Raw genomic sequence first — 24662 nt, forward strand, 5'->3', positions numbered from 1 at the left:
AATGGAGGGACGAATGGAGACGTGTCGTCTTCAGCGATGAGAGTCGCTTCTGCCTTGGTGCCAATGATGATCGTATGCGTGTTTGGCGCCGTGCAGGTGAGCGCCACAATCAGGACTGCATACGACCGAGGCACACTGGGCCAACACCCGGCATCATGGTGTGAGGAGCGATCTCCTACACTGGCCGTACACCTCTGGTGATCGTCGAGGGAACACTGAATAGTGCACGGTACATCCAAACCGTCATCGAACCCATCGTTCTACCATTCCTAGACCGGCAAGGGAACTTGCTGTTCCAACAGGACAATGCACGTCCGCATGTATCCCGTGCCACCCAACGTGCTCTAGAAGGTGTAAGTCAACTACCCTGGCCAGCAAGATCTCCGGATCTGTCCCCCATTGAGCATGTTTGGGACTGGATGAAGCGTCGTCTCACGCGGTCTGCACGTCCAGCACGAACGCTGGTCCAACTGAGGTGCCAGGTGGAAATGGCATGGCAAGCCGTTCCACAGGACTACATCCAGCATCTCTACGATCGTCTCCATGGGAGAATAGCAGCCTGCATTGCTGCGAAAGGTGGATATACACTGTACTAGTGCCGACATTGTGCATGCTCTGTTGCCTGTGTTTATGTGCCTGTGGTTCTGTCAGTGTGATCATGTGATGTATCGGACCCCAGGAATGTGTCAATAAAGTTTCCCCTTCCTGGGACAATGAATTCACGGTGTTCTTATTTCAATTTCCAGGAGTGTATATACTGAAGAGATTTCGTATTTGCATATCGCCCTTTGTTTGCGATACTTTTGTGTTATTGTCAGAGTTAAGTATTGCCATTGCTCATTTCCTAATAAAACTCATTAATACGATTTGTTTGAATGTTGTATAGCGATCCGAAAAGGCAAACTTCCTAGACCCCACATGTTTGATTTTAAGGCAGGATTCAACATTGATCACAAAATATTGCTCCAGAAGTTAGATCTTTATGGAATACAGGAAGTAGCTCACAATTGTTCACTTCTTACTTTAAGAACAGACAGCAAAAAATCACTCTCCACGTTGTTGAGGGTGGCTCTGATCCCAATAGGGCACAGTTAAATAGGTGGTGTCCAATGGATCAGTGCTGCCGCCATTCATGTTCTTTATTTATAAGTAGTCCTATAGGTGATTCTAAAATATTTCTAATTGCTGATGACACTAGCTTGGTAGTAAAGGATGTTGTGTGCAACGTTGGCACCGTTTCAAATAGTGCTGTTCATGGCTAGTTGAAAATAAACTGACGCTAAATCACAGTAAGACACAGATTTTACAGTTTCTAACACACAATTCAACAAAACCCGACGTTCTACTTTCACAGAATGGGCATATAATTAGTGAAACTAAACAGTTCAGATTGAGTCCAGGACAGCACACGTGGCTGCCGCATCGCGGTCGCGAAGTGGGGCCTAGGTAGTTCCAGATAAGTTTTACTGTTTGACTATAATTTATGGATTTGTAGTTTTAGCACGACGATGTCCAGTATGGACAAACGGCAGTTACTGTTATTCTGAAGAAGGTTGGGTTACTCCGACTGAAACCTAGGTAAATTCTAGGTAACCGGTGCAACTGAGGATGTTGATTATTAAAATTAAAATGAATTCAAACTTCTAGGTTTTCAAATAGATAGTAAACTACCACGGAAACCCCTCGTTCAGGATCTTGTTCAAAGACTTAATGCCGCCATTTTTACTATTAGAACAGTATCTTATGTAAATGATAGTTCGACACGAAAAGAGTCTACTTTGGTTATTTTTATTCGTTTATTTTTTGTTATGACCCTTCTGATTCAAAAGGGATATTTTTGGCTCAAAAACGGTCGGTTTGGGCAATAGGCGGTATAAGTCTGTGAACCCTTGTCGACCCCTATTCAGTAGTCTGAGTGTTCTAACATTATCCTCTCAATATATACAATACATATTACTTAATGCTTAGGCAAGATATCATTCCCACGAATTAGTAGCTTTCACTCAGTTAATACTAGGCAGAAATCAATTCTGCATTTGAATTACATCTCCTAGACTCTTGCGCAGAAAGGCGTGCAGTATTCTGCTGCATCCATTTTCAGTAACCGACCATAAGAATCCAACAATGGTAGTAGTAACTCACGCGCTTTCAAATCCAAACTGAAGAGGTCCTTATGTGTTACTCCTAGTCTGCCGAGGAGTTCCTTGAAAAATTAAGCTAAATCCTGTGTTACATAGTTGATTGCGTTTATATAAATTTAGAGCTTGTCGTCTCTTGAGGATTCATAAACATTTTATTTTTTCTGCTATTACTTTTTTGTTGTAATTTCATGTACTGACACTTTCCATGACAGTGGAGATTTGCTCCTCAGTTTGGTCCAACGTAGCTCGACGTGTAAAGTAAAAAATAAATAAAGAATGTTGGAAATTAAAATTAGCTCTGCGTGGCGTACAATAAAAACATCGATCAACAAAATAAATAAAATACAGTAGACTGTAAGTCAATGTATCAGGTTACTTTGTTCACGATGTATCTGTTGCATGTTACGTACTGCTAATTTTAATATTCTAACATTAAATTATAGAACTGAAGATAGCCTATACTAGCTGAAACCGATCATCGAAGATAAATAAAATAGTTTTATACAGACAATTAGAATATAAAGTTCACTGAGATATTTCCGCGACAGCATAATGCCGTTATAACACGTCTTTGTTAGGTCGCTCTTCGGTACAAAGTTTACATTTGATTTTAAATTAAATTCCTGATGAGCTGTAGGTTTTAAACATTTACCATAACTGGATGACAATGCACTATTAACTCATTTTCTTTTCTGGTGCGTGGCAGAGTACTTTTTTTGCCATTGTCATTTCCCGAGGAGCTAGAGACTTGAAACTTTCAACATAGATCAGAACTGGATGATAATGCAGTATTAACTCACTGCCTTGTATGGTGTGTGGCGGACGTTACTTTGTGTGCCAATGGAGTTCCCCCCTTTTCCAGTTTCAGTTGCGAATCGGTCGTTAAAGAGCGATTGCTGACAATGCTCCCGTATGCTCGAATCTCTCTAATTTTCACCTTCATGGTCTCTTAGCAAGATATGTGTAGAAGAAAGCAATATTTGGATGCCTCAGGTGAAGAGACATTAAAATAAGCCTGAAATTTACATGTCTCTGTTGTCATATAAATAATTGACTGAAAAAATTCGCACACACAAGACTAAAAAGTCGAAAATAACGTTTTAAATAAAACTCAATTTTTAATACACTTTGTTTTAAATTTGACTAAATAGCATAAAATGATTTCCTCTAGCGCCGTACATACTGAATTTTTATAACTAAGAAAATACTTTTAACATTTATAACCAAAAATGTGAGGCAAATGCAATACATAAATCATCAATGAATTTTGTTTTAAATCTTACAAGCATTTTCATAGCTATTCAAAATTCGCGATCACAAATGTTCAGTACTATCTGTATGCGGTTAGGAATCTGTAAGGAGCGAGAAGCAGTTATTTTATCCTTATTAGTCCGATTTAAGAACGTGGTATATTGAAAATTAATCTTTATTAAAATTGTTATCTTTTCTACGTTCGTTGTTTGATGGTGTGTGCTAACAGGACAGTTCACGTTTCTGTTTCAGATTACTGTTTGAAACCGACAAGCACTTCCTGATCACAGTTCCTGGACTGCCTCAAGGTAGGTGCGAAGTCTCCCGCGCAGCTACCAGTTTCAACGTTGCGCCGCTGTTGGCGCCCCGGTCGCTTGGCGCAAGTAGTGTCGCATTTCCACGGAAGAGGGCAGCAAGTACCGGTAAGCGCGAGCTTCAGTCAGCGCTGCTGCATCTTGATCTACGCCTACTCTGCAATTCACTTTTAAGTGCCTCGCAGGAGATTCTTTGAACTACTTTCAATTTCCTTACCGTTCAACTCACTAACAGCTCGTGGGGAAAATGAATAGGTAAGTCTTTCTGTACGAGCTCTGATTTCACTATTTTATAATGATGATCATTTCGCCCTATGTAGATTGGCTACAAGCAAAATATGTCCACATTCAGAAGCGAAAGTTGGTGACTGAAACTTCGTGAAAAGATCTCGCAGCAACGGAAAACGCCTTTGTTTTAATGATTGACATTCCAACTCGCTTATCATTTCTTTGACACTCTCTCCCCTACGAGGTGCATTCTAGTTCTAAGGCCTCCGATTTTTTTCTCTGGACTGGAAAGAGATAGAAACATGCGCATTGTTTTAAAATGAGACCGCGTTCATTGACAATACGTCCCAGAGATGGCAGTACCGTACGGCAGATGGAATCTTACCGTCAGCGCCGAGAATGAGAACTGTTTTAAATACTTAAAATGGCGACGTTTTCCTTACTTGAACAGCGTGCAATAATTCGTTATCTGAATTTGTGTGGTGTTAAACCAATTGAAATTCATCGGCAGTTGAAGGAGACATGTGGTGATGGAGTTATGGATGTGTCGAAAGTGCGTTCGTGGGTGCGACAGTTTAATGAAGGCAGAACATCGTGTGACAACAAACCGAAACAACCTCGGGCTCGCACAAGCCAGTCTGACGACATGATCGAGAAAGTGGAGAGAATTGTTTTGGGGGATCGCCGAATGACTGTTGAACAGATCGGCTCCAGAGCTGGCATTTCTGTGGGTTCTGTGAGCTGGCATTTCTGTGGGTTCTGTGCACACAATCCTGCAAGACGACCTGAAAATGCGAAAAGTGTCATCCAGGTGGGTGCCACGAATACTGACGGACGACCACATGGCTGCCCGTGTGGCATGTTGCCAAGCAATGTTGACGCCCAACGACAGCATGAATGGGACTTTCTTTTCGTCGGTTGTGACAACGGATGAGACGTGGATGCCATTTTTCAAACCAGAAGAAAAACGCCAGTCAGCTCAACTGAAGCACACAGATTCACCGCCACCAAAAAAATTTCGGGTAACCGCCAGTACTGAGAAAATGGTGGTGTCCATGTTCTGGGACAGCGAGGGCGTAATCCTTACCCATTGCGTTCCAAAGGGCACTACTGTAACAGGTGCATCCTACGAAAATGTCTTGAAGAACAAATTCCTTCCAGCACTGCAACAAAAACGTCTGGGAAGGGCTGCGCGTGTGCTGTTTCACCAAGACAACGCACCCGCACATCGAGCTAACGTTACGCAACAGTTTCTTCGTGGTGACAACTTTGAAGTGATTCCTCATGCTCCCTACTCACCTGACCTGGCTCCTAGTGACTTTTGCCTTTTTCCAACAATAAAAGACACTCTCCGTGGCCGCACATTCACCAGCCGTGCTGCTATTGCCTCAGCGATTTTCCAGTGGTCAAAACAGACTCGTAAAGAAGCCTTCACCGCTGCCATGGAATCATGGCGTCAGCGTTGTGAAAAATGTGTATGTCTGCAGGGCGATTACGTCGAGGAGTAAAGCCAGTTTCATCAATTTCGGATGAGTAGTTAATTAGAAAAAAAATCAGAGGCCTTAGAACTTGAATGCACCTCGTATTTCACAGTGACACCAAACGAGCTGCCCTTCACTGAACTTTTTCGGTGTCAGTCCTGATAAGGATCCGACACAGCACAGCAATACTTTAGCAGTGGGCGAGTAAGCGTAGTGTAGGCAGTCGCTTTAGAAGACGTGTTGCATCTTCTACGTATTCTAAACAATGATCTCTATACTATCTAGATGCAGAACTACAGCTGTCTGAATGTGACAACCAAAGAGTCTCGTATTTCGTTTGTTTCCTAATTACAATATGGCTGCCACGAAATGTCAAGAACGCAAAATGAAATAACGTTTCCCTTCTGATCCCACATCAGCCCATATATTGATATCAAGTTGGAAGCCAGAAATACACAAAGAATTCTATATCACATACAGAACGATGGACTTTTCTTGTCTCATAACAACATGGCGGACTGTGAAGCTGACAAGAATCTGCAGCCACGCCGAAGTTGACAGCATTTAAATTTGTGAGACTTATCGTGTAATCGAAAGTGGATGATCTCACACTTTTTCTTACTGAGCGACAATTTCCACCTTTCGCACTATTCATATATTGTGTCCAGGTCATTTTGCAAATTGGTTTTGATCTTCTGATGACTTTACTAGACTGTAAATGGGAGCATCATCTGTAAACAAGGGCTGCTCAGATTAGCTCCGAAATCGTTTATGTAGATTAGGAACAGCAGAGCGCCTATAACACTTCCTTGGTAAACACCAGATGTTACTTCTGTTTTACTTGATGATTACTACGTACTGTGATCTTCTTGACAGGAAATGTGGAATCTAGTCGCACAGATGAAGCGACACTCCAGAGGCATGCAAAAAATGGTTCAAATGGCTCTGAGCACTATGGGACTTAACTTCTGAGGTCATCAGTCCCCTAGAACTTAGAACTACTTAAACCTAACTAACCTAAGGACATCACACACATCCACGCCCGAGGCAGGATTCGAACCTGCGACCGTAGCGGTCGCGCGGTTCCAGACTGACGCGCCTAGAACCGCACGGCCAACCCGGACGGCATAAGCATGCAATTTCTTTGGAAGTCTCTAGTGAAGAACGGTTCAGAATCCTTCTGGAAATCTGGAAATATAGAATCAGTTGGATGTCTCCTATGGATAGTTCTCATTATTTCGTACGAATAAAGAGCGAGTTGTGTTTCACAAGAACGATATTTTCTGAATACGTGCTGACTGTGTATCAATAGACCGTTACGTTAGAGTAATTCATGTGTTCGAACACAGTATATGCTCCAAAATCCTACTGCAGTTCGATGTTAGTGATCGGCCTGTAATTTAGCGGATTACTCCGATTTCCTTTCTTGACGACTGGTGCGATCTGTGCATTTTTTAGTACAGATCTTTCGTCAAGCGAGCCAAACGATGCGGTGTAACGTCAGTCTTTAGTTCACACAAGCAACTAAAATGAAATACTTTAGTTTATTGACCTAAAATCCATTTCTTGTTTTATTGATATATTTCATTACTTTTTTGTGTTTTTAAATAGGTACCAAAATTTTTAAACGTATTTTAAAACGTAGTTAATTACGGATTTAATAAATAAATAACTTAATAAATGAACTTACCAAAAAAACATCAGTCACCACCGTTCATAATTCGCCTACAATCGTACAGTTGTCTGAATCTATGCTTTCAGTTGTACCATCATCTGCATGGTCGCCAACAAAATTGTCTTCTGTGCCTCTCTTTGCTTCACTGTCGCCTTCCATTGCGTTCTCTCCATCAAATGCCACCGTTTGTTTTCTCTTTTCACTAGCGATGGTTCACCCCACCGCCACAACAGCCATATATATACATGCTTGTATAAGACTCCTACTTCCATACATCCCAGCAGCATCCTTCACAATTCAATTTACAAGCTTTTCCTTTTCATCCTCGTGCTGGAGTGATTAAAAAAAAAGGGGTGAAATGGCTCCGAGCATTATGGGACTTAACATCTTAGGTCACCAGTCCCCTAGAACTTAGAACTACATGAACCTAACTAACCTAAGGACATCACACACACCCATGTCCGAGGCAAGATTCGAACCTGCGACCGTAGCAGTCCCGCGGTTCCGGACTGAAGCGCCTAGAACCGCACGGCCTAGAATGATTCCTTCAAACTTCCCATTAACATTTCTACATTCGTAAACACACCTGATTTTTCATTCAAAGTGTCGGAATGTCCGAAAGAACAGATACCATTTGATTATACAATGTAATCTTTCACTCCCGGTACTGAGATCTTTTCGCCCTGTGGAGAGAATCAGAATCGAAAAAGAGCAACGGCTGCCCAAGGAGAAATTTTTCCTCCTGCTCATCAGTATGATTACAGATCGCGTTGGGAAAGTGTTGAGGAAGTATGGTGTGAAAACTATCTTCAGACCCGCCAGGAAGATAAAAGAATGTTTAACGTCGGCTAAAGATAAACGACATCCTTTGCCTGCTCTAACTGTATATAAAATTCCTTTTTGTTGTGATTTATATTGGAACCACGAAAAGGAGTGCTAACACCCGTCTACTTGAATACTAGAGGAAATGCCGCCAGAGACACATGGATAAATCAGCCGTAGCGGAACAGTTTTACCAAGAGGGCGATTATGAAAAAAAATTCCGTGACACGAGCGTCGTATCGGAAATATCCCATTATCATGCGCGCATCTATAAACTAGCTATTATGATGTATTAACACCATTAAATTTTTAACAGAAAAGTGTACAGTGTTAAATTAGGTAAAATTTGGATGCCAATATTGCAAGCGATCGATTACTTTCAATCGAGAATGTTGACGATACCAGATATAATCTCACAGCCGACGTCACGTGATGGACTGTTGTGCTCTCTACACCGCCCATATATTCGGCGTTCGCTCGCGTTCTGGTTGCAGTTCGTCGCCTTGTACCTGCAGAGATCTCCCTCATCGGAGTGTAAACGTCAGGAGAAAGTTTTATTCATCGTCCACAGCCTATTAGCTCGGTAGTTTTCAAAAACGGTGATGTGAAGAGACAATTTTGATCCTGTAGCCAAGAATCACGACACAACGGAGTTGCCAATGGGCATTGATTTAATCTGACGGGGAATATTTTTCCTGGATATGTCTGAAAGAACGGACACCACATATGTAATTCAGACGAAGACTACTAATGATCCCTTCAGTGCAGATGCTCACCAGGCTCGAACTGTTACGAAAATCGGCTGTATCCCCTGAATAATGAGTATAATGGGCAAGGGCCAGTACAACAATAGTGTCTGGACAAGTTGAGAATATGGGTCTGATTGGAGGCGTGCTACGCTAGTCTGGGCAGGTGAGATGACCACTACGTCTGCAGCTCAGCGTGTTCGGTCACAGGGCTGCTTGCCCTCTGTATTAAAAAAGAAATTGAGAAAAAGGAATCAGCGATCAACATGAACGGATGTGTTGTGACGTCCGCCCAGACCAAACGCAACGAACTATATGGAACAAAATAAAAAAAGGATGGCACAGTGGTCAACGCATCTGCCTATTAAGCAGAAGACTCGGGTTCGAATCCTGGTATAGCACAAATTTTGAACTTTCCCCGTTGATTTAAACCAATGCCCGCTGGCAGCTAATGGTCTTTAGTTTCTTGCTGTCTAGTATCTAAATGCCAGCGTGTCCTGCAGCCCCTCTTCACCCACTAACCGTAATTGCACCAAACTCTTCATCACAATATTCAGCACTACCACCAACATCTTTTAAATTATTCTTCTAATAAAGGATACCTTCTCTCCTCTATGTCGATTCCCGTTTCATCTGCTCTCACATCAGACAAGTCTTGGTCCTCGTAGAGACCTTCAGTATACTCCACATGAGCCCTAATTCTTCGTATCTCACATTCGTGGTACTTAAGCGAAATATACTCAAAAAATGGTTCAAATGGCTCTGAGCACTATGCGACGTAACTTCTGAGATCATCAGTTGCCTAGAACTTAGAACTAATTAAACCTAACTAACCTAAGGACATCACACACATCCATGCCCGAGGCAGGATTCGAACCTGCGACCGTAACGGTGGCCCGGTTCCAGACTGTAGCGCCTAGAACCGCACGGCCACTCCGGCCGGCGCAAAATATATGTTGGTGCAGTACAATCATTCTTCAATCAGCTTCAAATACCGATTCTCTATATTTTCTCAATAGTATTCGTGGAAAAAAAATTCGTCGCCTTCCTTCCACGGATTCCAATTACAATACCCGAAGCATCTCCGTAATACTTGCATGTTGTTTGAACCTACCGGTAACAAATCGAGCAACCCACGTGGTTCTGAATTACTTCGACGACCACTGCCACCTGCCGGATCTTGGGAAGGACTGTTGGAATTCCGTCCAGTTGGCACCCACTGTAAAGAGTGGAAGAAGTAGCCGCATTGAAACGGCAAGGGCTATGTATCATTAGCCGCCATCTCATGGATGTCAATTAATGAATTAATGACTAACGCTACCAGAGTGAAACTTTAGGTATCGTGACTTTTGTACCTGTGGATGTTAATGATAGCTCTCCACGCTCACTCCAACAAAATTAAACTAATAAAATTCGTCCATAATGTTAGCACATCAAAATTTAAATTATATAACTATCTCTTTAATGTTTGTTAATTAAATTATATACTACTATTTAAGAGAAAGCTCTCGATATATGAGGTGCAGCAAGACCTCCTTCAACAATCTGTATGAACTAGGCTCACAGATAAGGCTGACACTTGAATTATGTCATCGTAATTGTTTAACATGACACAAAGAACATTTCATGAAAGTCAGCCGGCCGGTGTAGCCGAGCGGTTCTAGACGCTACAGTCGGGAACCGTGCGACCACTACGGTCGCAGGTTCGAATCCTGCCTCGGGCATAGGTGTGTGTGGTGTCCTTAGTTAGGTTTCAGTAGTTCTAGAGGACTGATAGAAGTTAAGTCCCATAGTGCTCAGAGCCATTTTGAACCAAGAAAACCAACGACATCACTGTGGCTGTCCGAGAACTTTTGGCCTTGTTCTGTTAGCGGATCTCGGAGGGCGTAGGTGCGAGGCACGTGCGGCGCGAGAGGAAGGCAGTAAATCACGGCGGCCAGCACAGGCCGGCAGTTTGACAGGGCGGGGCCGCAGGGCTGCGCTGAATTCGAAAACAGCCGGGAATGTCCGCGCTGACAGATGCCTGCCTCTCCGCGGATAAGTACCGCACTTGAAACTCACAGCAAGGTTTACTGGTAATCCTTGTGGTTTCAACATAAGCGTGACGCATAATCGGAAACAAAACAGTTACACCAGAGGCTGAAAATACCGCTACAGTTGTAAGGTTCTTTTATTTAACACACGACCGGTTTCGGTCTCTTATACGCTCATCTTCAGGTGTCGTAACTCGTTGCTGTGGCCCCGAGCGCCGATGTGGACGTACACAAGACGCGGTGTGCTACCAACGAGCCCAGAACATGGAGTAATAGTTGGGTTTCCATGTCCTGATGTAGGCTAACTACGAGGGGCATTCAATAAGCACTGGAATATGTTTTCTTTTTCGAACAGTCTCGGTTAAGAAAATGCAGAATTTGTTGCGGGACATCGTGTAATATTGCCGCTTCAGGCCCTCTAGTTTCATGAAGTTCCGATAGGTGGTGGCACTACACATGACCTTCAAAACGGTGTCTGTGTAACGCAGGTGCTATCCAACCAAAGAGCTTCTTTTGCGGAACACAAGTGTGTCGTAGACATTCATAGGCGTTCGCAGAATGCCTATGGAGACTTGTCGGTCAACAAGATGACGGTGAGTCGTTGGGCGAGGCGTCCGTCATCATCCCAACAAGATAGCGCATACTTATCCGATATCCCGTGTGCCGGTCGACCACAAACAGCTATGACTCCCACAATGCCGGCCGGGGTTGCCGAGAGGTCCTAGGTGCTACAGTCTGGAACCGGGCGACCGCTACGGCAGCAGGTTCCAATCCTGCCTCGGGCATGGATGTGCGTGGTGTCCTTAGGTTAGTTATGTTTAAGTAGTTCTAAGTTATAGGGGACTGATGACCTCAGCAGTTAAGTCCTATAGTACTCAGAGCCATTTGAACTCCCAAAATGTTGGAACGTGCGGACACTCTCGTTTGAGTTGATCGATAGATCATAATCAGACACTGCGCTGCTCAACCGGTCGTCTCTGTTGGAGGGCTGACACACTTGTCCACTAGTTGGGGTACTCAAAGGTGAGTGCTCGCTAAGTTCTTCGCCGTCTAACAAAAGACTATAAAGAGCAACGAATCATCTTGTGCGGAATTGCTTGCATGATCTGAGGCTTCTACTGATAGTTCTTTGTCGAACATCATCACAGGAGATGAATCCTGGATTCAGCCCTTCGAACCAGAAAAAAACAACAATCCATGCAGTGGCGCCACGCCACCTCTCCCCCGAAGAAAAAGTACAAAACCTGACCGTCAGCCGGGTAAGTCATGAAGACGGTTTTTGGAACTCTGAAGAGGCTATTGGGTTTCATGTCCTCCCTCATGTTAAAACGATCAACTCTGAAGTGGTTACCCTCGCCAAATTAAAGAAACGACTGCAGCGTGTTCGTGGCTACAAAAGTGCAAACGAATTTCTAATTCTCCATGACAACGCAAGGCCTCACACAAGTCTGCCCATCAGAGAGGAATTCACAAAACCTCACTGGACTGTTCTTCCTCACCCACCCTACAGCAACCCAGATCTCGCACCTTACTACTTTTATCCGTCTGGCCAATGACGGATGCACTCCCCGGGTAGCAGCGAGTAGATGATGGGGAGGTTTTTATGCAGTAAGACATTGGCTCCGATGTTGACCAGTAGAGCTGTACCATGTTGGCATACAGATCCTTCCAGTCAGCTGGCCCAAAGCCGTCGTATTGTTGAAAAACAGCGTTTCGTAGCCAAAACAGTGGGGAATAATATGGAGTATTGGAATCCTGAATAAAACCAATCTGCTTTCAGAGAAAATGTGTGTTGCATTACGTACTGAACGCCCCTCGTACATCGACGATACGTTCTTGGTGTGGCAGTGTGGGAGGGTCTCTATAGTGTCCTTTTCCATATATTTGACATGAACAATATAAATAACGACAAAAGAACTATACATGCGTAATGTTGTGTGAAATTTAATGTCTAATTGTGATACGGACAAAGTGACGAAATAACTTTAAAGAGAATTTATCGATTATGATAATAGAAAAAAGACATTATTCTCCGTGATATACGATCATATGTGTAAACCAAAGAACTGAACACTATAATCTTTGTTACATTATAAAAGAACTGGAAGACAATGAACGTAATCGTCTTTTGATGTTTTGTTGTGTCTTAGCTATTGTTTGAGTGCAGAAGGTACGATTGTATCGTACTAGCTTTCGTCTTGCTCTCGTTTAATTACTAGAACGTTATTGATGTGTAAAAGAGTTACGAAAATATAATAAGGTAATCTGGAGTGCAGAGTAATCATTTAAGGAACCCACACCACATTTGTTATAACGCAAGAGGTTGTGTAGTGAGAAAGTTGGCCGCCATTACGCGGCGCATTTAAACTTTTTATTTCCACAGGAAATACGACGAAGCCGGAGCAGAAGAACTTCTTTAAAAACACTATCAAAAATAATTAGCATCAGATCACAAGATTTATTTTATCATAAAGTAACTATTTTCAGTGATGAAGTTTACTATAGGTCAGTTGCCTCTTTGCATAAATTTTATTACGCTAACGCATCTGATATTATTTGTAGGGAGCCTGGGGCTCGTTTTCAATCAGAATTTAAAGTTTAATTTGGAAACCTGCAGCTGTAATATTGCTTATTTGTAACTGTTTCTTACGAGGTTTTATGAAAGATAGCTTTACGAAATTTAACTTCAAGAACTTAATAGAATCCTCACAAAAGTCATAGCAGAGAGAGACATTACACTTCTCTAGACAAATTGCTTCGCCACATCAAGAACCTTCACCAAAACTTTAAATTTGTCGTGGAACTCGAAGAGAACATCTGCCTCCGCTTTTGGATGTCCGCGTATAGAACAAACCTAATGTCACTCTAGAACACGGAGTGTGCAGGAAACCTCCATACACGGACCTATGTTCTCCAGCGACTAGCTGCCACCATCAAGGTCTGGGATACGCTTATCTGACGACGCTGGTGCACAGAACGAAAAGTATAATTATTTGACCATTGCAACTTAGTGACGGAGCTGGACAGCCATAAGGAGACTTTTGCACCCAACGGCTACAGAAATGAAGAAATGGAAAATGAGCTGGAGCACACAGACGCAACGGCAAGAGAAAAGAAGGAGGAAACAGTGAAAGAGCCAGTTGCAATAATGACAGTGTGGGCGATGTGGCCTATTCTGCACCTAATTTTAGATCTATATGACGATGCTATGCTGATTATATGTTTTGACGATGCCACCGTGGCCTTATCACTTTAGGACATGGTGTAGAAAAGATCTGAGGATGGTCATTGCGGACTGAAACCGATCATCGACAAAAGAATTGATATTGAGATCAAAGACTGGAATAAAAACCATTTAACTGTGAAAGAGACCAAAAGACTATTTTCCCCATACGTTTCTGCAGTTCCCGCAAGAATCAGTCTAACTCTGTGAAAGAACGGTATCAAGGCAATATTTCAATCTCCTGGGAAAAAAAAAAAATCCTCCTGGGCAGCGTGAAACTTCAGTGTTCGCACGCCTACTGTCTATCACATTCCGTGCGAATGTGTGCGATTTAACATCGTATAAACGTTGCACTGTGTCTCCATACATTACGCTGAACGTATACGTATTCCAAGACTAGGGCAAGAAAATAAGTCAGCACTGTCTGGTCACAGCTGACTCTGCTTCGCTAATGGTTTATGGGACATCATTGTTGAGGAGGCAATCGAAATACGAGTGTCGACGAATCTTGTTATTCGAGATAAGAATTTTATCCTCAGCGCAGCTTGGCAATCATCACTTGAAGCCATAAGACGGGAAAAGTAGCATTCTGCTCGGGTAAGCACTGCCAGCGCCGTAAACATTCTACCCTGCCACAGTTTAACTGTTGTGAAGTAGCTGCCACCGATACCTAAATAAGGAAACCGATACACCGCCGCATCGCCAGAAACAGTGGGTAGCTTTTATGAAACACTGCGCTCACACCGCGATGTTATGCGACAAAAAAATTCGTGAAGATTTTACTGCCGCGTCAAGCTGCGAATACCTTCATAGGTACACCACAAAACTGGTTCCAGTTAATTCTGTTCACTGTATAGACTGAAGTGTGAGCTGTGGCTACTATGGACGTTTGGCAGTTCTCAGTGCCGGTTCAAGAGTGTTCTAGCTTCAAAATCCGCGTTCTATAAAATCTCCGCTTCCATCAAAAAAGCACAGAAATTATTGAGAGTTCCCTTACAGGCAACAGCTTACTCCGTCTAGCATCCTGTTTCAGAAAATAACACACCTCCTCCAGTGGTATGAAAACCTGAGCTCTCTACCATGCATGGACTTTCAGGTCAACCATTAAGTGAACTGAGACCCTTTTACATGTTGATGAATGTTTTTACTATGTAAAGCCACGTCTCGCGGCCTCATCGCCTTGCAAAAATATCCTATGCCAGTAATAATTTTTATTTTATTTATTTATTTTACATCCCTAGTTTCGTACATCCTAACTGAGTAGCAAATCACGTGGAACGACTCAATACCCATACGTCAAATTAATATCAGAAAAGTTAACAATAAATAAAATAAAATTTACACGAATCTTTTGCAGACGAAAAGCTGCTGAGTACAGGGCGTCCATAATTGAACACGTGGCCACTGCACTGCAAGATGCGCCGAACGGCAGTGTGCAACCATGTGGTGCACAAGAAATTGCCCGAACGCTGGACATGCCCGCGAGCACGGTGCATAAAATCCTGAGACATCCAGCATTGGTAACCACAAAAAACTACTGACGTTCAGGAGTTGCTTCCTGCTGATCTGCCAGCAAGACAAACTTGCGTTCTTTAACGTCTTCCTCGCGTGAAAGTGGACAATGAATGGCCATGAAACATTCTGGGGGCTGACGAAGCCCATTTCCATCTACGAGGACATATACACACAGAATTGCAGAATATGGCAACGTACATCAACCGGTACCACTTTCATTCTAAAAAAATGACTGTGTACATCGGGTTGATGACATAATTTATTGTAGAGCCGTATTTTTTCGGGGACATGAGTCCTGCGGTTCCTGTTACCCATACCGTCACTGGTAAACGCTATGAGAGTCTTTTGTGCACCAACGCCATTCAAATCCTTCAACAGTGCGGATGTATGGGTGGTATCATTTTAGTAGAAGATGCGGCTCCTCCGCGCGTTGCACAGTAAGTGAAGCTGCTGCTGCAGAGTCATTTCCAAAGTGCTTGAATTATCAGCCGTCATTTGCGTACGTCTGGCCATACACATCATCTGACCTTAATCCGTATGATTCAGGCTGTAGAATTATCTGAAAGATGTGTTCACAGCTCCAGTTACGAACGTAGCTGAACTGAAGACACGCATTCTGAATGTTATACTCTAGACACTCCGATCTGTTGTGGAGTACGTTGTTTCTTGATTTAAACTTATGGCAGAAAACGGTGGACAACGTATTTAACATGTCTGGCACCAATTATAAACAGATGTCATTTGGTTTTTATGAGGTTTTAGGTCCCAGGACAATTAAAACCCGATGTCGTTTTGCTTATTATGTGGTTTTTGGTTTGGGACAATCAAAAACCAATTTTTCCCATCCGATGTCATACGACCTTGCCGTGGTGGATGGGCTTACCTGGCTAACAGCGCCACAGCCGTTAACTACTCAACTTGTGCAGCCATGCACGTTGAACAATTCGGATGGTAAAATGTGTAACTCAAACGTAACCGCTGAGTAGTGGTTCTCATCCTACGTCGTTTTGAAACTGGAACTTTAATTATGGACACCCTGTACTTATCAGTATAATCAGTAATATAATACAGGAATTTACTTTTTTTCCAATAACATCCCGACAGTACAGAAGGTGTTAGCAGTGAGGAAATTCTTCGCTTTAGACTTCAAAGTACAAGGATTACTACTATTTTTTTTTAATTCTTGTGGTAGGTTGCAATGTTGATGCATTACTTTGTTCTGAAAGTGGTGCTGATATTCAAGACAATAAAAGCAGGTTAAAATCTGTGAGCTATCTGGGGAAGTTAACCTTGCATCACTGAGCAACTGTTTCACCAGGTATCCAGTCTAGCTTACCAAATTCCCAACCACACTAACATTAATTATGATCTTTTAATAGTCATCTTACGACAACCGAGTAAGAAATAAATCAATTTATATTTGGACATTTATTTTAACATTGATCGTTCTTCCGTTAAAATTTCAGCATATTGATTCATAACTAAACTGGTGCCTTATTTAGGATTGTGAAAATGTGAGTTTGTAATCTTACGAACACATCAAATATGGAGCCAAGATTGGGAGACTACATATAACACTTCATTCATAAAATAACACACGAAGAACGTTGAAACATATGCAAGAGGAAATTAACCACAACCAACCGATTCAATTTTCACCCAAAGAAGTTACGTTCATAGCGCAATCCTGTCCGTCATGAAATTACCACACACTGGTATGCTAAATTCATACTAACTCTTTGTGAAATTTTCCCGAAAAGAATAGCTGAGGGCTACTTTGATGATTACACCGCATGTTTCACGTGGTCAACTTGCTTCATACAAGGAGTGTAACTTCACAATAATTTTGATAATTTAAATAAATTACATCGAAACGTAATTTACAAAAGAAAAACCTCGAACTGGTTACTATCGTCTTACTATTAACCTGATGGGTCAAACAATTGTATAAGCACGTGGTACTGGTCTCACAAAGTACACCCCACGTGGGTTGAACATAAAGAAAAGTTGCTATATTGAAAAATATTGTCAAGACGAGACGTTACAATCTCACGCACATTCGCATTTAAGATTGATGATCTTAGTTAGAGTTACAGATCCTCAACACGTGGTTCCACTTTACTCACAAAGTAGTGACAAAGCTACTACTGGAAGATATTCTTAACTTCACACTCGAATTACACTGCGTTGCAATTTAAGATAACATATTTTAGATCTAAACCTGAAATAAAGGTGATTAAATTTTCAGATAGGCTGAACGTAAGAAATCCATTGTCCTATGGACTTAGCAGAGACCCGCTTAGCCGGAGATCTTACCACTTCAGACGCTCGCCGTGGACAGACTGGCCTGGGCCCCTCCCGAGGGTGCTTCACAGATACAACCGGAAGTGACCAGAGAGGCAGCTTCCTATACCAACATGACAAGGGACGGACAGGATCATAACAAGAATAGAAACCTCTTTGCTTTTAGAAAGCGTAGCTACCTGTTCCGACGTTGGTCCTACTGTTCTGTAGCAGACAGGCTTGTCTGCTACCATCGAGCATGCAACTAGAAACACATTTGCTCATTCATCCTTTCACACAGAAGGGAAGGGGAATGATAGTATCTTATCATATACGGTATATAAAAGAAAGTGGAAGTAGGTTCCGTATGAGACTGTGTGACATGAATTACATATAAACTGTGTTTTAAAGTGTAGTAGTGTGACAGATCGTTCTTGTTTATGTGTAAAAGTAACACGTTCCACTACTCTGTCTCCTCCCAGATAGTCAGAAACACCACAGTAAATTTAGAAGTGGAATGTATGCCATAAATGACAACAGTTTTAAGAAATTAACATGGAAGAAATCCAACAGAGACTTTTCAAGGTTCCTGAAAAATGGATAGAGCAGAATACTGTGCGCCTTTCGGCACAAGGGTCAAAGAGAAGCGGTCCAAATACAGACTGGATTTCTGTTTAATATTAACTGAGTGAGAGATGCTAACCCTAGGGAATAATCCCATTTATAACAAAGAACAACATAAAAGAAAATGTGTGTCAACAGGCCAGTTTAAGTATTCCCAGATTCTTAAACAGGAGTCGGTAGAGTTCGCAAACTTACAGTACATATTTCTCGAACTGACCGTTTCTAAGACAGAAATACCCTTTGTGAACGAGAAGAGTTACCGTAGAACATGCAGCCGTATGTTATAAGCGAATGAAAATAAGCAAAATAGGCTAATTTCTGCGTTCGACTACCAGATAATGTTCTAACGGTAAGTATAGCAACATTCAATTTTTGAACAAACCCTGAACATGGGCTTCATGTGATAGTTTACCAGTTATCTGAACACCTATGTGTTCAGACTCACTAATCATACGGTCGTTCTAAGCAATTTGAACATGAATTTTAGTTGGATTGTATATTAGAAACAATAAAAACTGTGTATTACGGAGGTCTAGGAACAATTTATTTCCTGTAAGCCAAAAAGATATGTCTTGAATTTAAAAATTGCCTATTTACTTGAAATTTAATTTTTTCCTCGCTACATGTTTGTTTCTCTTAAATCAGGACATTATCTTTGCAATACTTCGCCGCCGGTTTCTCCTACAGTCAGCTAAAAATTAGTGAAGCAAGCTCTTTGAACAATGTCTTTGTATCTGCATTGAGGCATTTTGCATCTTTAGAGGTCGACTTTGGTGATCAGCAAATGAGAAAACTTTACGGTTTTGGAACCACGAGGTGCTCTAATTTCAACGTGCATTCGTCATTCTGGAGGTGTTTTCGTCGTGGACTGTTCTGTTGCATTTGGCAGGAAGCCTTTTTTGTCTGGTGTTAAGCTGACCTGGCTCGGAGTCTCCAAAACAATGAAGAAATCGGCTGAGATCCTTTCAATTACTTTCCGCCGTGAATAATCGATTTTTTCCAGAACTGTAGTCTAAAGTTCTGCAAACTTACTCCACGTTCAAACTCGCGAGGAGTGATAACGTGAACCTTCATAGTTCCCTCACTTTTTGTTAAGTTTAGGTTGTTTATAGTAGCGAACACTATCTCTTCAATCCATCATTGTAAATATTCAAACGTTCCATCCTCTCCTGAACTGTAAATGAATTATTGTCTTTTTCGAAGTAGTGAATTGCGAGCATGTCTGTTTTGTAACTTATTCCGAGAAACTTGTACTTCCCTTCTAAAAGTCCATGTGGACTTTGTAAATCAGCTCCGTTGTTTGAGGTCAATATACGTACATATTCAAACGTTTTCTTTCTAGAATTTGACTCCATCCAAACCATTCCATCTATTACATTTACTTAAAGCAACCACATGCTGGCACACCGGCAGATTGTGTACGCTTGCTGAAGTTAAATGAGGCACGCATATGTTCTAAGGTCGCACAAATACTTAACTAAATTAATTACATTCTGCAGTTCGTTGTCTGTAGTAATAAAATTAGGTTTCAGATGGAGAGAGGAAGATCATCGGCTGCTTTTATGGATGATCAATACTTTCTAAACTTACCGCAGAGTGAGTTGGAATATATTATACCTTCAGATTCAGAATCTAACCCGTGGTCTAGGGGCAGCGTCTTTGATTCATAATCAAAACGTCTTCGCTCCCGGGTTCAATCCCTGCCACTGCCTAAATTTTGATAAATAATCATCATTGGCTACCGAAGACTTCCGGCATAAGAAGTCAGCCTCATTCTGCCAACGGCCTTGTCAAAGAGGGCGGAGGAGCGGATAGAGGTTCAGGGCACTGTCTTGTCCCAGGGGTGAGAAATTGCACCTAAAGGCGGAAGAATCAGCAATGATCAACGACATGAGGATGCAGAAGGCAATGGAAACCACTGCATTAAAGACACGTAACATGTATCCACAGGACATGTGGCCTGTAGTTGAAGAAGTGTCCTGATGATCTCTCCATTGGCAAAAGATTCCAGAATAGTCCCTCATTCGGATCTCCGGGAGGGGACTGCCAAGGGGGAGGTTACCATGAAAAAAAGATTGAATAATCAACGAAAGGATAATGTTCTACGAGTCGGGGCGTGGAATGTCGAAGCTTGAACGTGGTAGGGAAACTAGAAAAGGGAAATGCAAAGGCTCAATCTAGATATAGTAGGGGTCAGTGAAGTGAAGTGGAAGGAAGACAAGGATTTCTGGTCAGATGAGTATCGGGTAATACCAACAGCAGCAGAAAATGGTATATCAGGTGCAGGATTCGTTATGAATAGGCAGGTAGGGCAGAGGGTGTGTTACTGTGAACAGTTCAGTGACCGGGTTGTTCTAATCAGAATCGACAGCAGCCCATCACCGACAACGATAGTTCAGGTATACATGCTGAAGTCGCAAGCTGAAGATGAACAGATAGAGAATGTGTATGAGAATATTGAAAGGGTAATGCAGTATGTAAAGGGGGAATCTAATAGCCATGGGCGACTGGAATTCAGTTGTAGGGGAATGAGTAGAAGAAAAGGTTACAGGAGAATATGGGCTTGGGACAAGGAATGAAAGAGCAGAAAGACTAAATGTGTTCTGTAACAAGCTTCAGCTAGTAATAGCGAATAGCCTGTTCAAGAATCACAAGAGGTATACTTGGAAAAGGCCGGGAGATACGGGAAGATTTCAATTAGATTACATCATGGTCAGACAGAGATTCCGAAATCAGATATTGGATTGTAAGGCGTACCCAGGAGCAGATATAGACTCAGATTGCAATATAGTAGTGATGAAGAGTAGGCTTAAATTCAAGACATTAGTCAGGAAGAATCAATACGCAAAGAAGTGGGATACGGAAGTTCTAAGGAATGACGAGATACGTTTGAAGTTCTCTAAGTCTGTAGATACAGCAATAAGGAGTAGCGCAGTAGGCAGTACAGTTGAAGAGGAATGGACATGTCTAAAAAGGGCCAGGAGTTGGGAAGGAAAACATAGGTACAAAGAAGGTAGCTGCGAAGAAACCATGGGTAACAGAAGAAATACTTCAGTTGATTGATGAAAGGAGGAAGTACAAACATGTTCCGGGAAAATCAATAATACAGGAATACAAGTCGCTGAGGAATGAAATAAATAGGAAGTGTAGGGAAGCTAAGACGAATTGGCTGCAAGAAAAATGTGAAGACATCGAAAAAGATATGATTGTCGGAAGGACAGACTCAGCATACAGGAAAGTCGAAACAACCTTTGCTCACATTAAAAGCAACGGTGGTAACATTAAGAGTGCAACGGTAATTCCACTATTAAATTCAGAGGAGAGAGCAGATAGGTGAAAAGAATACATTGAAAGCCTCTATGAGGGTGAAGATTTGTCTGATGTGATAGAGGAAGAAACAGGAGTCGATTTAGAAGAGATAAGGGATCCAGTATTAGAATCGGAATTTAAAAGAGCTTTGGAGGACTTACGGTCAAATAAGGCAGAAGGGATGGATACCATTCCATCAGAATTACTAAAATCATTAGGGGAAGTGGCAACAAAACGACTATTCACGTTGGTGTGTAGAATATATGAGATTGGCGACATACCATCTGACTTTCGGAAAAGCATCATCCACACAATTCCGAAGACGGCAAGAGCTGACAAGTGCGAGAATTATCGCACAATCAGCTTAACAGCTCATGCATCGAAGCTGATTACCAGAATAATATACAGAAGAATGGAAAAGAAAATTGAGAATGCGCTAGGTGACGATCAGTTTGGCTTTAGGAAAAGTAAAGGCACGAGAGAGGCAATTCTGAAGTTACGGCTAATAATGGAAGCAAGGCTAAAGAAAAATCAAGACACGTTCATAGGATTTGTCGACCTGGAAAAAGCGTTCGACAATATAAAATGGTGCAAGCTGTTCGAGATACTGAAAAAAGTAGGGGTAAGCTATAGGGAGAGACGGGTCATATTCAATATGTACAACAACCAAGAGGGAATAATAAGAGTGGACGATTAAGAACGAAGTGCTCGTATTAAGAAGGGTGTAAGACAAGGCTGTAGCCTTTCGCCACTACTCTTCAATCTGTACATCGAGGAAGCAATGATGGAAATAAAACAAAGGTTCAGGAGTGGAATTAAAGTACAAGGTGATAGGATATCAATGATACGATTCGCTGATGACATTGCTATCCTGAGTGAAAGTGAAGAAGAATTAAATGATCTGCTGAACGGAATGAACTGTCTAACGATTACACAGTATGGTTTGAGAGTAAATCGGAGAAAGACGAAGGTAATGAGAAGTAGTAGAAATGAGAACACCGAGAACCTTAACATCAGGATTGATGGTCACGAAGTCAATGAAGTTAAGGAATTCTGCTACCTAGGCAGTAAAATAACCAATGACGGACGGAGCAAGGAGGACATCAAAAGCAGACTCGCTATGGCAAAAAAGGCATTTCTGGCCAAGAGAAGTCTACTAATGTCAAATACCGGCCTTAATTTGAGGAAGACATTCCTGAGGATGTACGTCGTGAGTACAGCATTGTATGGTAGTGAAACATGGACTGTGGGAAAACCTGAACAGAAGAGAATCGAAGCATTTGAGATGTGGTGCTTTAGACGAATATTGAAAATTAGGTGGACTGATAAGGTAAGGAATGAGGAGGTTCTACGCAGAGTCGGAGAGGAAAGGAATATGTGGAAAACACTGATAAGGAGAAGGGACAGGATGATAGGACATCTGCTAAGACATGAGTGTATGACTTCCATGGTACTAGAGGGAACTGTAGAGGGCCAAAACTGTAGAGGAAGACAGAGATTGGAATACGTCAAGCAAATAATTGAGGACGTAGGTTGCAAGTGCTACTCTGAGATGAAGAGGTTAGCACAGGAAAGGAATTCGTGGCGGGCCGCATCAAAGCAGTCAGTAGCCTGATGACAAAAAAAGAAAAATCTATGATTTAATCTGAAGGAACATTCTCATCTGCACTGCTTGATGACGTAAGCCGAAAGCAAACACACTATTCCGGTTTTTACCCAACTTCCTGATAAATCATTACTTATTATTTAATGGTTGAACAGTAGCTATGCAAAATTCATTTTAGTTGCACTTAGATTAGGTAAGCGCGTGTGTAACTGTGACTAATCTGTTAAATATTTGTGGTCAGATAGCGTTTCCAGTTTGTTTTTCAGGACATAAAAGTTTATGTTTTGCTGGACAGCTTAGTAGATGAGAGTTGCACTGAACATATTACACTGTCCGGCTAGTGTCATCAACAAACCGAAATATTTTAGAATCATCTGTCATATTAAAAGTCGTATCATATAGAAAAAGTAATGGCTCCAGCACTGGCCCCTGAGACACACTCTACTTAACCGTGACGCAACCAAACTCTACCTACCAGTCATTCTTATTATTGTGGAGAACGGCCATTGCTGTCTGTTCTTGAAATATGAGAGGAACTGATTGTGCGCTTCTCCGCTTACTCCACCATGGTCCAACTTCTGCAGTAATATTTTGAAATCAATGCAATCAAATGCCTTATAACAATCAAAGGAAATGCATAATGTCCGCAACTTCTTGTTTAAGTCGTCTGTTTCCCCACAGACAAGAGGTAATGCATCGTCTTCTGTTGTTAAACCACATCTGAAACCAGACTGTACGTTTGACAGCAAATTATATAAGCTGAAATTATCAATATTGCTTTAGCCTTTTCGATAACTTTTGCATTGACCTAGAAGTAGATCTAAAATTCTCCACATTATCCCTTTCTCCCTTTTTATAAAACGGTTCACTACTGAGTACTTTAATCTTTCTGGAAATTGGCCATTCCTACAGGAATAGTTACAAATGTGGCTGATTACAGAGCTAACATACAGATCACAGTGGCTTGGTATCCTACTATATACCCCATCACATCCTCGAGAGTCCTTAGTCTTCAGCGACTTCATTACTCACACAATCTTCCAGGCGGTGGCACGGAGGTGAATTTCAGATAAGTGTCTTTAAATCCGTTTTCTCAGAGAGTTATGACATTCTTTGTAGAAACAAAGTTTTTATTTAATTCATTTGCTACATTCAGAAATTTATTGTTAAATACTGTATATCTAATACATAAGAAACAGTCAGCCTAGATTGCGATAATGAATCCACTGTACATGTATCTGACAAATCTGTAACAACAATATTTTTTTACACGCTCGACTTCTTCTGTTGGCCAGAGACTTCCTTCACGACTGACCATATTGTTTAATTTTTTCCTGAGGATTAGCTATTCCATCTGCATATCACGTGCTTTTAGCCTTTCCAATGATAGGTTCAGGCACAGTTTACAATG

The sequence above is a fragment of the Schistocerca gregaria genome, chromosome 1, assembly GCF_023897955.1.
Source record: "Schistocerca gregaria isolate iqSchGreg1 chromosome 1, iqSchGreg1.2, whole genome shotgun sequence".
Taxonomy (NCBI): Eukaryota; Metazoa; Arthropoda; class Insecta; order Orthoptera; family Acrididae; genus Schistocerca; species Schistocerca gregaria.